Source organism: Nannospalax galili, unplaced genomic scaffold (genome assembly GCF_000622305.1).
Source record: "Nannospalax galili isolate Female #2095 unplaced genomic scaffold, S.galili_v1.0 scaffold442, whole genome shotgun sequence".
Classification (NCBI taxonomy): domain Eukaryota; kingdom Metazoa; phylum Chordata; class Mammalia; order Rodentia; family Spalacidae; genus Nannospalax; species Nannospalax galili.
The window spans coordinates 31,440-45,911 of NW_008348806.1; positions in this window are offsets into that span (position 1 = coordinate 31,440).

The window sequence follows — 14,472 nt, forward strand, 5'->3', positions numbered from 1 at the left end:
CAAACAGTTTAAGGTGGTGACGGCTTGTTCTTGGGGGCGGTGGGGAGCTGGCCAAGAAGGATGAAGACCTTGCGCTGAGGACTGCACTTGTGGGGGCTGCCTGGATGCACTGTGAAGTCACTCAGAAGGGGAGAGTGAAAGAGAGAAACAGTTTAAGGTGGTGACGGCTTGTTCTTGGGGGCGGCGGGGAGCTGGCCAAGAAGGATGAAGACCTTGCGCTGAGGACTGCACTTGTTGGGGCTGCCTGGATGCACTGTGAAGTCACTCAGAAGGGGAGAGTGAAAGAGAGAGAGGGCTTCTCCTGGGGACGGATCTGATGTGGAGATGGGGTCAGGACGTGGAAGGCGGGCTTTCTCCTGGGGACGGATCTTACTCCTCAGCAGGAGACCCTCTCTCTGCATGCCGATTAAAATTTAATCCCCATTTGAACTGAGCTTACTGTAATAGTGTTTGTGGATAATAAGCCTCTCTCCCTTTCTCTTTTCAAAGTCAGCTGTGTTTTGTGTGGATAGCTGGGCCTCCACTACAGCTGCTTCACATCAATCTTGCATGAACACCAACAAAAAAAGTGCATGTGCCAGCAGAAGGTGAGGGCCGCACTGAGCCTCCACCCAGGATGGTCACCCTGATGTGTAATCAATCAACAGGAAAGGTGTGCCTTTTGCAGAGTCTCTCCAAGAGGTCACTTTCGTAGGTGTGATCAATCTCCCCCTGCTGATCCTGTTATAGCGATTACCACTGAAGCCTCACAGCTTCTCCACCGGAGAGAGCAGAGCTGTCTTGTCAGGTTAGATTGCCTGATTGCATAATTCACTGTAAACTCACCTCATAGGTAAGAAGCAATTGGAAATTTTAAAACACCGCTGAAAAGCATTCTGCTTGGGGGTGGAATGATGCAACGAACTGTGCCAGTGACTCTCACCGTCAGCAACAGTCAGCAGATCATAGCTCCATGTATGGGGAGGGGGATCTTCCGTGCTTTGTGGCCTGAAACATTCTTGCCCGGCTAAGTCAGTAGTATTTGTTCTTGTGACCTTTGAAGGAGGTAGAAAACTCGTTTAAAGAGTTAATGTGTGTTACCCAATATTTCATCTGTGCGCTCCTTCTAGTCCCCCCACCCCCGACTGCTTCCCAAGGCAGAGTACAATTGTGAACATCATTCTGAGTGTAACTGCAGCAGTGTTTCTGGGCTAGATTGGAGTTCCTTTGGTTTTGCTTTGGTTTGGGTGGTTGTGTGTATATGTATGTGTGTGTCTGTGTGTCTATGTGTCTGTATGTGTGTGTGTGTGTATGTGTCTTTCTGTGCATGTATGTGTTTGTGTGTATGTGTGTGTTCTTGTGTGCATTCCTGTTTGTATGTGTTCCTGTGTATGTTCCCATGTGTTCTATGTGTATGTTCATGTGTGTATTCCTACGTGTTCCTGTATGTTCCTGTATATGTATGTGTATATTCCTGTGTATGTGTTTATGTTCTTGTGTGTGTTCATGAGTGTATTCCTGTTTGTATGTGTGTTCCTGCATGTGTTTATGCACCTGTATATGTGTGTGTTCCTATGTGTTGCTATGTGAGTGTGTTCTTATATGTGTGTTCCTGTATGTGTTACTTGTATCTTCTCCAATCTCTCTCCACCTTATTTTGGAAGCAGAAGTCTCTCATGGAACCTGGAGCTCATTGATTCTGTAGACTGGGTGACCAGCAAACTCCACAGATCCTCCTGCCTCTGCATCCCCACAATGGGATTACAGGCATGCACTACTGTGCCCAGCTTTCTGACCTGGGTTTTAGGTTTAATTAGGCCCTCAAGCTTCACAGGAAGCACTTTACTGACTGAGACATTGCCCCAGTCCCAAGATTCACACCTGAATTATAGACTAACTAGTACAGACTGCTCTCTCCTGGGCAGCTGTACTTTACACAGCATGATCAGAATAGGTGAGGAAAGGTCTCCTCTTCTCCTGTCTGAAGCAGGCTTGGACTTAAACTAGAACTCACGCTATGGAATCTCTCAGTTCTCAGGACTTCGAACTCAGAGTACAATTATACCATTGGTACTCCTGGACCTCCAGTGTGGCTGCCCGCAAACTTCGTATGCTCTGTAATTCCATGAGTCAAATCTTGGTAGTAAACAAACAAGCAAACAGATGCTGTTCATTCTCCTCCTCTGGAGGATGCCAACACACAGGGCAAGACCCCATGCCTTTGTCTTGATGGGCACAGCCTGCTTTTGCTGTGGATATGCAGTTTCAGTGGATGTTACGCACTTCAGTGTTGTGAACTTCTAGCTGGGTCTCTACCTGATAAGCTGCTCAGCAAGTGGTATTTAATACTCACGACATGGTCCATGTCTGCCCTTCTGAGCCATCTAAAGGACAGGTCATCACGTAATTCACACAGAGCAGCACCATAAGTGTGAGAGTTGAGATTCAAGCCTGGAAACATAGAACTCCAAAAATCCCTACAGATTTTCTATAACATGTGCCTTTCTGTTTTCAAAGAGAACTCACCAATAATTAAATTTAGCTTTAGAATGAATTCTAATAGGTGACAAATAAGAAACTCTGACTCCTGGACACAGATCCCTGAGCTCCAAGCCTAGAGCCTTCGATTACTGAGCAACTCTAGGCCAGCAGCCAACCTTCTGGCGCCTCGGGGTCTTTAAATCCATAAACTGGGAATATCAAGTCATGTGACTTAGTGTGTCAGTAAATTACTGCAGCCATGCCTGACCCCACTCCAAGAGACTGGTTAATAGACAACGATAGGCAAAGGTCCACTGGATTGACCTGGGGGCGGAAGTGCTCTCTGCTTCCTGTATGCCTGCAGTCCGCCAGGGGTGCAGTGGGGCATGGAGTGCCCTTCCTTCCAAGGGGTAACTTCTTCTGTGACCCTGAGGAGAGGGCACCAAAGTTTCTGGCTTATGTTTAAGGCCAGCACATTGGACTTCCCACCCCTATGTCACAGGACACAGGAATGACTTTGCCAAGCTGAGTGTAGAGAAGCGTGTTTCTCCCACAGCCGAGGCCACAGCGAGGATGTGGGGAAAAAGCAGTGGGGTGTGTGTGGAATAAGAACTGATATTTCAGGTAGCACCCCTATCATAACAGAGCCTGACACCCATTAAGAAATGAAGAAAGGTTCTGAATGTTAAAATTAATAATCTGTATATTAAAATGAGCTGAGATTGTGGGCCTGCTCTGTCTCTGTCACCAACTGGTGGTAAGACTGTCACAAGTCAGAGTTCCTATGGCATTTTTATACTACTATTAACCTTCCTATGCCCTTGATTTTTTAACCACTAGAGTTTACAATCGCTCTTTCACATTCTTGATTGTTTTGTTCAAAGAACCAAGTAACATATGACAAGACCATGTTTCAAAAAGAATAAAACACAGTGGGGATGAGAATATTATACCTGGATAATTCTAGATAACCATTTGGTTAAGGCTAGTAAATCTCTCCAGCTTTAAGTGATAGAAAGCCATAGTTATTTTATAGATAATGCTCTGAGACATTAAGGTACTTTTCCAAACATAAATCCACACGCTGACTGGGAAGACAGAACAAACTGTCTCTTTCTCCATGTAGGCTGGGCCACCCACACCACCGAGCACCAGAGTTCATCCTACAGCATGAAGTGACTCACATTCAACCCCAGGGAAAGTCTCAGGCAAGTGTGAAACCTCACACGTTCAATCAGCTGACAACCCACTAAGTGCCCAGGATGCAGAAACAGAACACGTCTTCCGGAGCTGGAGGCTGGGAGCCACCACAAATCTCCGAGAACAAGCCAGAAACCCCAAGCTGTGGCTCTGGTTACCTGTGTGGGAGCCCTACACCATGTTCTACCTACTCCGCACCACCGCTTATGACACAAGACACATCCAGAGAGGACGACATGAGCCAAAGGGGCAGGAGTGCTGTTTCTGAGGAGCACCGTCTCTGCACTGCGATGAAAGTGTGCCTGAGACAGTGCGACACTGGAACCAAACCCAGGGCCAAGGCTCTGGGGCTCCTGGTTACCGTCTCTTCAGATGCTGTTGTAACAGACAGATACTGAGCGCCTAGCACTTTGGGAGAGAATTTTCTTTTTCTTTTTTCTTTTTGAATATTTTTAATTGAAATTTTGCGATTTTCTCTTTTTTATATTAAAATAAGTCAATGTATTATAATTTTATTTATAATTACTATACATAGCATTTTACTATTATCATAAGGTTTTTTTCTAAGTTTTTCTTTTAGTCATTGAAAAGGATTGGGGGACATTATTAAAGTACACTGATTTGTGGAAAAAAACAAATGTGTTTTTGTTAGATCTCTGCCCTCCTCCCTCTTTCTTCCCCATCTCCTGACCTGCACCTGCACCTTTCCATATCCCAGTAACTTCCGTCCTGCTTCCATCTCAGAAATGTCCTGTTGACCTCCCCTCTTTACACACCACACACACACACACACACATACACGCCACAAGCCACACACACACCACACACATAAACCACACACACACATACACACACCACATGGACATACACACACACACACAAGCCACACACACAGACACACATCACTCACACATAAACCACACACACACACCACACACACATACCACACACACCACATACCACACACACCACCACACACACATGCCACATGCCACACACACATCCCCCCCCACACAAACCACACACACATATACACACACACCACACACACATACCACACACACCACATACCACACACCACACACACCACCACACACACATGCCACATGCCACACACACATCCCCCCACACACAAACCACACACACATATACACACACACCACACAGACATACATACTACTCACACACACCACACAGACATACACACACACACACACGCCACACACAGACACACATGCATATACACCACACACACACCACACACGTGTACACATACACCTCCACACACATGCTGCACACACAGACACATACACCACACACACCACACACACATACACATACACACACCACACATGCACACACACACCACACATGCACACACACCTCCATACACATGCCGCACACACAGACACATACACCACACACACATAAACCACACACACACCACATACACACATACACACCACACACACACTACTCACATACACACATGCCACACACACAGACACAACATACACACAGATACCACACACAGACACACCACACCACACACCACACATACACACATACACGCACACACACACACACACCACACAAAGACACACACACACCACACATGCACACATACCATACACACACATACCACTCACACACACACACACATACAGACATACACACACACCACACACATACACACATGCATGCACATACACGCACATACAGACACACACCACTCACACGCACACACACCCCACATACACACACCACTCACACATACCACATGCACATTCACACACACACCACACACACACCACTCACACACATGCACATACAGACACACACACACCACACACATTCACACACAGACCACACACACACAGACATACACACCACAGAATAGCCAAAGCAGTCCTTAGCACCTCTGCAGGAAATGTCGTGATGTCTAACTTCAAATGACAGCACGGAGCTGTAGTCATGGTGCAATATGAAACTGGACAGAAATCGACACGCAAACTAATGGAACAGGACCCCAGAACAGACCACATACCTAAGGCAACTTGATGATTTTAATGATTTATTTATTTTATGTGTATGAGGCATACCTGCTTGTGTGTATGTGCACCACATGTGTGCAGGTAGCCACAGAGGCCAGAAGAGGGTGTTGAAGCTCCTGGAACTGGTGTTAGAGGTAGCTATGACCACCCGGCCTGGGTGCTGGGAACTGATCCTGGGTCCTCTACAAGAGCTGCAAGTGCTCTTAACCACGGAGCCACAGACTTCTTACAAAGGTGCCAGAACCATGCACCTTCATGGGGAAAGAAAGCCCAGTCAACAGATGGTGCCGGCAAACCTAGGTATCCACCTGTCGGAGAAGGGACTTCGATCTGTATCTCTCACCATATGCAAAAATCAGTTCAAAGTCGATAAAAGACCTGAATGTAAAACTTGAAAGCTAGAGAAAAATATGGGGAGTACATTCTACTTGAAATTATTTATACATATGTACATATATTACAGTTGTGGCTTCAGTAAGTGTCAGATTCCTAAGCCATGTTCCAAAAGTCACATGCTGCAGTTCTAAATCCCAGGTCCCCAGAGAGCAGCTATGATTGGAGGCAGCTTTAAGGAGGTGATTCGGTTCACAGAGTGCACCCCACTTCACTTTCCTTTCCCCCCCTCCTCCTCCTCCCCCAGCTCCTCCTCTTCCTGTTCCTCCCCCTCCTCCTCCTCCTGTTCCTCCTCCTCTTTTTCCTCCTCCTCCCCCTCATCCTCCTCCTCCTCTTCCCCCTCCCCCCATCTGCCCATCTTTTCTTTATATTATTCAGCTTTTCTTGATGGATAACCCTCCAACCTTCTGATACTTCATCATGTGCAGGATTTCCACACAGCTCTTGACCCTCTGGTCAGGTGACCTCTCCACACGAAGTCTCCAGCTGGCTTTCCAGTTGTTTTCTCCGGAATGGTTCCCAGCAGGTAACCAATCTGCAGCTTTATGTTCTTTAGCCTTAGAATAATTATCCAGAAATGACAGCTGTTGCCAACTCTTTGTTCCAGTTCCATAATGACGGGGAGCATGGCTGTGGAGGTGGCTGGAGCAGAAGGCTAAGCAACCACATCTTTAAGCAGTCACAGGAAACAGTGAATTTTTGCAATTTTCATACACTATAATTTGATGGTATTCAGACTGCCTCCCCTATGCGCCCCTCCCCTGACTGCCCCCTGCCCAATTTGATTTACTCTCTTTTATGTATAATAAGGCCCATGGAATTTAATTTGTGTCCCCAAATGTCCTTTGGTGTGGGTCCATCCACTGGAGCCTGGTTAACCTACCAAACATCCCGTCCTTGAAAGAGACTGACTCCCCTCCTCCCAGAAGCCGTCAGTTAGCAAAAGTTCCTCGGGTAGAGTTGATGCTTCTCATCCACTTCCATATGTCTGTGCTGGGATTTGGCCATTTGAGCTTACACAGGATTTATGCATGCTGTCACCCTTGCTGTGAGTTCATATGTGTAACTGACCAACTGTCTGGAGAACTGTTTCCTTGTGGTCATCCACCACGTCTAGCTTTTTAGGTAAGTCTTGGAATTGTGGCAGGATCTAAAGGCACAGCAGGCAGGACTACCCCCAGCCTTGAACAAGCTTAGGAAGGTGGGGTCAGGACGCAGCGCTGTCCAGTGGGAGTGCACCAGGAGCTCCCCGTAGCAGAGTCTTCCCAGAGGACACGGTGCTCCCCGAGCAAACAGAGACAGCTCCACTTGAAGATTCACCACTGCCTCCTCACGAGCAGCGTTTATGTGAAATCTGGAAAGCGGCCAGAGGGCTCTCCCACCCCTCTCTCTTGAGCCTAGGATCCAGAGCAGTTATCTCAGAGTCAAAAGAACAAATAATGAGACTACAGGGTGGTATGTGTTAGAATGGGGTTGTAAACACAATGGGGTAACACCAAGGACAGAGGCATTGAGCCAGCCTGGGCCTGCAGAGCGCCTTCAAAGGCTAGCTCACTCTCACTCTACAGAAACACTCCTGTCACTCGAGATGAGATGAGTTTTTGCACATTCAATTGTTTTTTCCCTCCTGGAATGTTTTTCACCACAACCATGTTAAGCATCTCTGAACCCCATTTCCCACAGACAGGTGACAGGGCACCTCAGAAGAGGCTCCCAGAGCTTGGGAGTCAGGGAACTCAGTAGATACTAGGAAGACATTCTTTAGTACACTAACCAAAAGCTCTTTATTAATTTCCCGATGGGCAGCGTGCACTGCTATGAGCACTGGGAATATTTCAAGAGACATAACGGCACCTTGTGCCTGTTCACTATGCACCCCAGCACCCCAGCACCCCAGCACACTGTTCTTTCCCTACAACACAGCCAGAGTGCAAATCAAACTAGCAGAGGAGAAGCCCATGTTGGGAGCAGTGCAGATTACTAGGAGTTTGTAGGGAAAGTCTCCCTCCCACAAATGATCATTTCGGATGAATTTCGGAGGAACAGTGCCAACCAGATGGCATCCTGAGGACACACACGTTTGCGTTGCTCTGTCTTCTCTAGTCCTACTGCCCCACTCTGGTTTACTTCCCTCTAATGTCTGTCCATAGAAATAAGATTTGTATTAAAATCTGCAGTTACCTCTCACCGCAAAACAGGACAGTGCAAATTTCTAGTCTTCTGCTTCATCCAGAAGAGCAGAGTCCAAAGATTACCTCTTGGTAGCTAAGTCTTTCTATCTGTTCAGTTACTGGCCTTGTGGCGTCAGTCATTAAAAGAGCTTTGATTGATTGCTGCTGACCGCAGAGGTGATTAAACCCCATTCCACTCCCAAACATACAACTTTTCCAAGTGACACCGAAAGAGTGGACCACTGATGATTCTATCAAGTTTGGTCTTTATTTAAAAGGAGTCACATTGTATGCATATTTAACATGTATGTCATTAACTTTAGACCCTTGGAGCAGAGGGGAGAGAGAGGTTAAACAGCGTGGGTAATTCCACTCACGAACCCAAGAAGCAGAACCTTAAATTATGTGTGAAAACAGCAGTTAGAGTGTTCCTTCAGTCTCAGGTCTCATGGGCATCTCAAAAAAGTGAGTGTGATTCTAACATTCAAACAGCATTTTTTTCATATAGCACTGCCAAATTGCAAGCCCAGCAGCCTCATCAAAGCTCAGCTGCACACGAGTGCTGTGCCAATCCCGAACATCAGCCTGGAAGCCGGATCCATTGAAACACTGTGTCCATCTCTCAGATAACGTCCTTCTCATGTATTTCCAAAGATCATTTTGCTCTATGTAACATTTGCCTTAGAGTCTGCCTGTGAGACTTAACCTCAGTGTGAAAGATGATTTTATCTTGCTGCTAAGCCAAGATGGAGCCAAGGTCTTTGAACCGCATCCCTCTGACCCAGCATAACAGATGCTGTCGGTGACCTCCGGGGTCTGTCGGCATTCTCCAGCATCCACACCTCCTGCCAGCTCTACCCCGGGGGCTTTTTTTGGCCACAAGGGTCTTCACTGCTTATGCATGGGGCTGGCCAGATGTACAGAAGAACTGACAAACCCCAGAGGCAGCCTGTAACCATGACCTGCAGGAAGGACCAGATGAGAAGCTAACCCCGGGGTGCATGTGTCACATGTCCCCACAGTTTCCGGACTGGGCTGAGGTAGAGCCGCCCAGAGTAGAAACTTGCCTGAAGAAGCTGGCTTCTACACACTGGCCTCCTCTCTTCTCTTTCCCGCTCCTAAGAGTGTTTCCTGGAATCTACTGAGAAGCAAATTCCTGCTGAGTCTTTGGCTCTGGAGAAAGTTACTTCTAAAGGAATCTTAACTATGGCATTCAGAACCTGTAACATCAGACTAAACTAGACATAACGAACGTGTGCAGGGGATGAGGAGGGACCCGTTCCTGAGCCATCCTGTACCACAGGTGCACCGAAGGACACAGCACCGACATTCAGCCATCTTTGAGTTGTAACATTCAATCCTATGCCTATGAAAATTTCAAACATGGTAATGCCACAAAATCTTAACTAGATGAAACCAGTTCTAACTTGATGCCAGTATCAATTTCAGGAAAGAGAAAGTCTGAAAGCTCTGGGCTGTTTTCTGTACTGGAGGAGGCACACAATCTTTCAGCAGGAATATGGTCATCTGCTCTGAAATCTGGTGCTCACAGGGGCTAAAAGTTTATATTTTCAGTTTGTTGGTCCATTAATCTGACTATGAATAATTCCTGGTGGAATTCACACGTTCAGCCTATTTAAGCCATATGCTTAGCGCCTCCTTTGGGGTTAGGAAACTTTAAATTTGATGCATATACATAAACCAAATAGAATAGAAAAATACTTAATGTGTAAAATAACTGCTATTAATTTCTAGATGAGAAAAACCCAGAGTTCCATAAAAGTTCACTCTCAGACCGGCATGGGGAGCTCCTTCCTGTCACAAGGCTTGAGGTTGAGAGACTAAGGATGAAGCACACGAGACACCAGCCATTTCAGGGCGAACAGAACGACAGGAGCCTGAGCTGCTAAACGTTATTGGAGAGACTGCTTTGTAAAACGAATGATTTAGTTATTTATATTTATATTATTTATGGGTAAGAGTGCTTGTCTGTGTGTATGTATGCACACCACATGCATGACCAAGGCAGAGATGAGGTTGTCAGGTCCCCTGGAACTGGAGTAACAGCCTGTTGTCAGCAGCCATGTGGGTGCTGGGAACTGAACCCAGGTCCTCTGCAAGAGCAGCCTGTGCTCTTACCTGCTGAGCCAGCTCTCCAGCCCTGTGTCTCATTTCTTACAACAGCCCTTCAGTGCTTATGAGAGGCACATCTCCTGACTTCTGACATAATGAGCTCTAAAGAGAGGAGGAAACAGAGAGAGAGAGAGAGAGAGAGAGAGAGAGAGAGAGAGAGAGAGAGAGAATGTTAAAGGGAGGCCTTGCCAGAACCAGCGACACTCAAGCAGCCCCAGCCCAACAGGTATTTTCGGTTTCATAACATTTGAAGAAGATGCCAGAGATGTCTTTAAAACCTGTCCCTTTTCCACATAGGCCTAAGCAGAAGGTCCACATCCACACTGTGTCTTTGGACTCACAGGCAGCTGGGTAGAGAGCATTTACTTGTGATACTTTTGAATGACTGAGGGTTTGCAGGAAAAATTTAGTTTTAAGAAATTAGTTCTGAGTCAAAAGGCATGCAGATAACCCTCTTTCGTGATGAATATATTTCATATATGATACCCTGAACCTTCTCCACCTCAACACACACACATACACAGTTACAGACACACACACACACACACTCTCCTCAGTTAATGCCAGCAAAAATACAAAAACCTTCTGAGACCATTTTAGTAAATGGTAAAATAAATAAACAGACCCCAGAGATTACATCTCAATGGAACAGGCAATATCTATTTGTTTCCCTGGACGGCAGAGAGATTCTGAACCCTGACCTTCATTCTCCTTGTGAGATTGCATCCATTACAGTCAATCATTGTAATCAACTTCATAATCAATATCCCTCGGTGAGAGAAGATGTGAGACACCAATCAAAAACTAGAATTCATGACCCCAAGTCAGAAAATATTTGATTTCCAGAAAATTACTGCTGAGAAGAAACAATTCCTTCTTCAATAGTCTGCTAATTTGGGGGATTTTAACACAAAAGAAAATGTGTTATATGTGGCTGGAGAGATGGCTGAGCAGTTAACAGCACTGGCTGCTCTTATAGAGGACCCGGGTTTGATTTGGGTTCAATTGCCAGCACCCACACGGCAACTCTATAACTCCAGTTCCTGGGAATCCAACACTCTTCTGGCCTCTGCAGACATTGTACAACACGGGCGCACTCACATGCATGCAGGCAATACCTTCACACACATAAAATAAAAATAAATGAAATAATAAAAAAAGAAAATGCAGTATGTGAAGGAATATGACCAGGGTGCTAGTTAGTTTTGTTAATGTGACACAAACCACGGTCACCTGGGAAGGTGGGAATCTCACCTGGGAACCTGCCTTCACCAGATTAGCCCATGTGCATATCTGCAGGGCATTTTTTGTTGCTAATTGACGTAGGAGGCCCTAGCCCACTGTGGGTGGTACCATCCCAGGGCAGGTGCACATGGGCTGGAGAGGTGGCTCAGCGTTTAAGAGCACTGACTGCTCTTGCAGAGGACCCAGGTTCAGTTCCCAGCACCTACCTGGTGGCTAACTACCATCTAGAACTCCAGTTCCAGGGGATCCAACGCCATCTTCTAACCTCCGTGGCATTGCACGATACAGGTGCACTCATGTATGTGCAGGCAATACACTTGTACATATAAAATAAAAATAAGTAAAATATTTTTTAAGAAGAAGGGTAGCTGAGCAAGCCAGTGAGCAGGGTTCCTCCATGATCTCTGCTTCAGCTCCCCCTCCAAGCTCCTGCCTTGAGTGCCTGCCTTGGATGGACTCTAACCTGTAAACTTTCCTCCCCAAGTTAGTTTTGGTCAATGTTTTAATTCAGCAACAGATAAGCAAACTAAAAGAGAAGTTAGTATCTGAATAGTGGGATGTTGCTGAGGGACCAGACCAAGCTAAGGCCTGGCTTGTGAGGTTTCAGAGAGAGGCTTGAGCATCCCTCAAAATCCATATTAGGATAGTCTTTGAGACACATTTGAATTAAGAATCTGTGCGATTGAAACCTTTGCCTTCCTGGGACAGTCAATGCTGGTGAGTCAGGGCTGGAAAATCAGTTAAGATTAAGGGAGACCAGGGTCACTGAGGTGAGATCTTCTGGGAAGTATTTCCTGTGAGCACACAGAAGCTGTGGTCAGAGGGGTCCAAGGCTGCACCTCCAGGGAACACCTAACTTCACACATGTAAGAGTCTCCCACCTGGTACTGGTTATGAAGGTGTCATATGAGCAGCTGAGGCTTGGCACACCTAAGAGTCAGAGTCCTGGAGAGGCCACAGGTGAGGCACAGCCTCAGGTTAAGTGAAGTCAGCACAAACTGGAGAGCCTAGCACCATGGAATGGCCACACCAATACAGTGGCAGGCATAAGTGGAGATCACCAGAGCCTACAAAACACGTTGTGTGTGCTGTGAGGAGCAGAGCCGAAGTGGGCCTCACATGCACAGCACACATGGACATACATGCACCTGTGTGCAAATGTGCACTTGGAGACACATTCTCTCTCTCTCTCTCTCTCTCTCTCTCTCTCTCTCTCTCTCTCTCCCCACACACAAATTCATGTTGGAAGGAATAAATGAAGATTTATATACAGAAAACCTGTGTCTTAAGTGTTTAAAGCCTATGAAATAAGCATCAAAACATCTCCTTAAGATGAGCACATTCACATGCAAACTTGACTTAGTTTCTAAAAGCAAGTATACAGAGGGTAGGGGCCCTATCCCAACCTGAGAGAAACATCACCATCTACCTTTCTCTCCACCTACACCCTGGCTCCTCAGCACACGGACAGGAAGTACTGAGCATGTGCCAGAGGGATCATTTTGAAATTTTGCTAGGTAATCCACATGCAAAGCTGCTCTGGTATTAAAGCGCATTTTCTTCTTCCCACTGATGTGAATAATTTCAGGCCACAGAAATCTAGGAGAAGGCAGAATAACTTTTGTCACTGATGTGACATAATGAACTGAAAAGCAGGTGATTGAATTCCCCGGAACCTTTCCACATGCCCCCCACTCTGCTTGCTGCCTGGAGAGGCATCTTTCTCCAGCCACCTGGGGGAGTCCTCTGATAGGGCTTCATGTCCTAGTACACAGTCCTGAAATACCATCTTCAATCTCACACACGGTGATTGCAGCGGCAGATTAATGTCGGCGAGACTTTGAGCATGAAGGTTCATCATCAGAATTTTCTTCTAGTACTGAGTTATGACCTGGTGTTTCCTGGCAGTGTCCCAAAGAGATAAAAAAAGATGGTTGGAAATATTACATAGCGCCCATAAAAAAAGATCTTTCCCATCATTCAGAACAAAGCAAGGAAAAGATTGACTAAAACCATCATTTCTGGAAAGCAGTGCATCACGTGACCACTGAAATTCACCGAAGTTATTCTGCAGTAGCTCATACTTTGAATGTCATCTTAGCACATTGACATGACTGGGTTCAGACATCACTCACTCTGGATGGAGCCATCACACGTGGTTGTGGGTGAGGACAGACCGTAAATGAGGTTATGGCTATGGCTGTGATCCTGTGTGAACAGTCTCACTTAGCTCACTTACAGGACAGAGATACGTTCTTCATAATGACAGATCTCACGAACAGGCCTCCTGCTGGGCCGCTGTGCTCGGCTCACCAGGGAACGATCAGTGGTTCCTTTGTTTCATGCTTCAAATTTGCTGCTACTTTTATTATTGGTTTTTCTTTGCTTTAGGTCACCTGATCTTCTGAGTCTTAATCCCCGGGATAGTCATGATAAGGCATTTACTAGCACTCGGTAAATAACAGAATAGATTGATCCTCAAATTCAAGAGTGAAAGAAAGCCAAACATCGAAATGTGGACTCATCAATTCTGCTTCAGATCCTGTTTCTGCACCACCTGGTAAGGAAGCTCTGAGTTTCACTGACATGGCTCCTGAAAGCGTTTCCAAACAGGAAATGACTCATTGTACAAAAGCTATGAGGAGGTTGCTAGACCAGGCACCCCTGATCTGAACCCCAAGGAGCATGCCCACCACCAAAGTTGTTCAAAAGACCTTTGAGGAATTCTGCTAGTATTTCTGCTTGTTCAATTAGCCTGCTGTCTAAGTCTTCAAGTGCAAGGGCAATTTTTTCTTTCCATGTATATTTTTATTGCA